Consider the following 4,930-nt stretch of genomic DNA (forward strand, 5'->3'; position numbering starts at 1 on the left):
TGGAAGCATGTGAGGCCATATGGCTTCGAAATTTACTAGTGTCATCGTTTGGTTAGATTTTAGATTCGACCATCATTCATTATGATAATCAAGGTTGCATCAAGCTATTTGAGAATCCATTATTTCATGATCGGTCAAAACATATTGGCATATAATACCATTTTGTTAGGGATTTTCTATAGCGTATATTAGTTCAACTACAATATGTGCTTACAGATCAACAAGTGGCAAACATTCTAACAAAGGCCTTGAATAAAGCCAAGTTTGTTTTCTTTAGGGACAAGTTGGGTGTTATGGAGAACACCTTCCTCATTAAGATGGAGTGTTAAATAATGTTGTATGGACATGTGTTCTGGTCTTGAGAGGTGTCATTAAGGCTAGGAGCACAAAGGAATTAATTATCTCCATCCCATGTTTTTCTTCCTAAGTTTCACCTACGGAAAATGTATTAATTAATTCAATTAGTGATTTTTAAATATTTCCTAAGTTAAAACTTTGGAAAAGTGGTTAATTAATTGATATTAGTTGATATATGATCGATTCACCTCTACAATCTTCTTCAAAGTTTCTAAGATTATCTTAGCCATTGATTGGGAGAAGATAACTTCTAATATTTTCCATTCATTTGTGAATTAGAGATTATAAAGGGAGATTGATGGGAAGCATTGGAGAAATATCAAACATTAATTTGGGTGAGTTTTCTGTGAGACATCCAGAAGGTTTCAGCAATAGTAATTGAGAAGGATATTTATGGGGTTATTCTTATCTACGAGACTTCCAGTTTCTCATTTTTAGAGGGAGTTTTTCTAGCCAAATTATTTTCTGCAGTAGGCCAATATTTTCCAGTGGAGGTTTTGGGATTCATAAGAAGTTTGATTTTCTCAGTAAATTCACATGTGTCGAGGCCAAAATTATCTCTAGCAAACATCTGGTAACTATACCATTAGAAATTGATTTTTTCATTAAATACTTGATGACAGAATGATCATCATGTAAAATCACAAGATGCCCCATTATATAATTCCAAAATTTATTTATTGCATGGATTACGACAATAAATTGTTTTTCTATCATATTGTAATTCAAATATATGAGGGAGATATTATTACAAATAAAATATATGGTGTTTGGACTATGATATTATTATTGTCCCAAGATGACTCCAATGGTGGTTTCTAAAGTATATGTAGATATATGGAGGAGAGGGACCAATCAAATCCTCTTTATGTGACAGCCTTAGACAACTTCAATTTAAACTCCTCAAAGGAACGATGGAAGATATATTTCCATACAAAATGAACACTTCTAGTAAGCAAAGAAAACAAAGGATGAGCTATTTGAGTAAATGTTTTCAATAAAGTGTCAATATTAACCAGTGTGCTTGAAGAAGATACATAACTCCTTTTGTGTTTGTGGACTTGGTAAGTTCACTATTACCTATATCTTCATTAGGTAAACTTTGATGCCTTTAGAAGAAATATGATGCCCTCACATCACTCCCTTAGTTAAGAAAATCAAAGATTTTTCCTTGTTGATATCTACATGACATTCCTTGCCTTTTTTCAATACCTCTTTTAGATTGGCCAACGCTAATTCAAACATAACACCATAAGTTATGAAAACATCAGTAAAAATATCTACGCAGTCATGAATCAAGTCAAAAAATATCTTTGTCATGACTCTTTGGAAGGTCATAAGATCATTATAAATTCCAAAGGGTAAAACATGATAAGGAAATGTCCCCAAGGACAAGTAATTTTTTCTTTTCATTATCTTATGAAGCCAAATGATTGATTATTCAATTATCTTCTATTTTTTTGGTAGAGAAATGAGAAATTGTAAATTTAATTCTCAATCCAACGTTCGTTTAGAACTTGCAAACGTTTTTGCATTGTATATACTAAAAGAAATAGGGTGAATGCTAATGAAGTTGTATTAGTGGTTAAATGATTACATATTTTAGGTGTTAATGATATTTATCAAGCCACCAAGTAAAACAAATCATACACAAGGGCAATATTTTAAATATTCACAGAATGTCTAGAATTAGAATGCTTACTAATGTTGTAGAATTGAAACACACTTGTAATAAAAGAAATCCTAGTTGATTGTGGATGGCTTGTGATGAACTCCTAATCTCAATCACCGAGAGGGATCATAAACACAGTTTTCTAAAACTAAACTTATTTAAATTGAAAGAAAGCACATCTAAACTAAATTTAAGAAAATTAGAACACACTTTGCTAGAAATTAAGCACACTTTTAGGAAAGGAATCACACTTGCAAAAATGTAAACACTCTTGTAGGAAAATAAAGAAACTTGTAGAAAAGTAAATTATCTATGACTTGATCAAGTTGTTCATACAATCCATAATTATGTAAAGGAATCACATGTATTGCAATCAATTGATTAAATGTTGATATCATGGAAAGTGTTAAGTTGGAATTAAAATAAGGAAAATTCAACCCAACGAATGATGGAATTTATGAATTAGGACTAGAAAATATTAATTATATAATAAAGTAATCCAATAACCAAACTCAACGAATTTCAATAAAGTATAAAAATTAACCTATGCTAACGTATGAAAAATACCTAAATAAGAAGCAAACACTACCTCCTTCGGAAAGGCACTAGTTAAACATCTAGAAAAATGTTACTCTACCAATGCATCACACATACGAATAAAATTGAGAAAGAATAAAAGATGTTATATTAATAAAAACTTAGCAGAATGAAAGTAAAATTCTCCAATTCTTCTCATTTTATCCTCCCCTTTGTCTCAAGTGGAGCATGGGTATTTATACATGATTCAATTCTTCAAACTAACATGGAGGCTAAGGAAAACCATTAGAATAACTAAATATTGGGTCTTTGATGCAATAGCTATCATTAATACACAATGCAACAAAGGTGTTGCATCCATGCAAAGCAATTTTTGCAACAACTACTATTGATAATCAATGTACTAGGGGTGTTGCAGCAATGCAAAAGCAATATTCCATCAACTGAACAGTTTCAGGTAGCTTTTTCCACTGCCTCAAGAGATACCTATGTTAGGAAACCAACTCACAAGAAGATAGAAAAGATAGATCAATGCCTTAGAATTCAGCTTCTTCGAGGGGGCAACCTCCTTTACATTACACAAATGAACAATTCTTGGATGATACAAATGACTAAACCTACCTTCTATATATAGGAGTCTAAGGGGTCACAATGTAATAAAGTCGATGTAACAATAATAACATAAGGGCACAAAAATAACAATAGTGGGTTTCTATGGGGAATACTAATAACAATATGGGGACAATAGGGGCACAATAATAACAACAAGGGATACAATGACAATATTAATGGGGGAATCACTAGTATTATAGGGGCCTAAAATGCACGGGGGACTCACTTAATGAACCTATGGCATATCATGTGCATTCGTGGCATACTAAACAATACCCCTAATTTGACTACATATTAGAAAATACCTCTAAAATTGCATTATTTAACCCCCTACCAATAAAAACCCAATACACCTTCCCAAACAACCCCTACTTTCACTAGATATTGTAGGTATCCATTTTTTCATTAACATTTTTTATACCCCTTTATAATTTTTCATTAACTTTGAGCTCCATTTTTTATACCTGCCAATATAAAAACCCTTTACCCCCTATATATCCCCCAATATATTATGTCATTTTTTCCTCAATAAATATCCCCCAATATGAACCCACGTGCTATGGTATTTCTCCCCTAGTGAAGCCCCTGTTCTAACATGCCCCTGTCCTTCTGGAAAGCATTGTCCTCAACGCTTGAGTAGTTCTGGATGCTTCTATATAAAATTCTCATCCTCCCATGTGGAATCTTCAGTAGATAAATTCTTCCACTTGATGAGATACTCCGAAATTGATCGATTTCATAGTTGTCGAGTTCTTGTTTCTGTGCCTGCTTCCGGTTCCAATATGATTTTTCCTTCCTCGTCAAGTTTTGGAAATATTGTTTGAACTGGGAACTTGTCACCTGTAACCTTCTTTAAACATGAAACATGGAAAACTAGGTGCACTCGGGAAGATGCGGGAAGTTCCAATTTGTATTCCATAGTACCAATCTCTTGCAACACCTTGTACGGACCATAATAATTTGGTGATATTTTATTATCCTTCTTAGCTTGATTGAGGGACATTGTTTATATGGTTGTAGCCGTAGGAATACCCAGTCACTTACATCAAAAAATCTTTCATTGTGATGTTCATCTGCTCGTTGTTTCATTCTATTCTGCGCCAACGTGAGGTTATCCTTTAAGAGTTGTAAAACTTGTTGTTGATGCTCGATGTCATGTTCCACTGCTTGAAACTTAGAATCTTCTTTTAAATATGATGTGATGGATGGTGGATGATATCCATAAAGTGCCATAAATGGGGTCATTTTTTGCTACAGTATGGAAGGAAGTGTTATACCACCATTCAGCCAGAGGTAACCCTTTGACCCATTGTGTCTATTTATCAGATACAAAGCAACGAAGATATCCTTCCAAACATTTGTTTACTCTCTCTGTTTGCCCATAAAATTGAGGATGATAAGATGAGCTATGAGCTAACTGAGTAACGAGACAAGAAAATAATTTTGTCCAAAAATTTCCAGTGAAAATGGGATATTTGTCGCTTACAATAATCTTTGGGTTTCCATGTAACTTTTGAATTGTTTACATAAATGCAGTAGAAACTGTACTAGCTTTAAATGGATGTGATAATCAACAAAAGTGTGCATACTTGGTAAGTCTGTCAACTACCACCATGATGACACTCTTTCCTTCAGACTTGGGTAAACCTGTGATAAAATCCATTGAAACCTCGTCCCAAAATTGGCTTGGAGTGGATAAAGGTTGTAATAGACCTAGGGTTTTAATTGTTTCAACTTTATTTTGTTGGAAAA

Source organism: Pinus tabuliformis, chromosome 8 (assembly GCF_031772625.1).
Source record: "Pinus tabuliformis cultivar Carrire ecotype Pingquan chromosome 8, CPIR1, whole genome shotgun sequence".
Classification (NCBI taxonomy): domain Eukaryota; kingdom Viridiplantae; phylum Streptophyta; class Pinopsida; order Pinales; family Pinaceae; genus Pinus; species Pinus tabuliformis.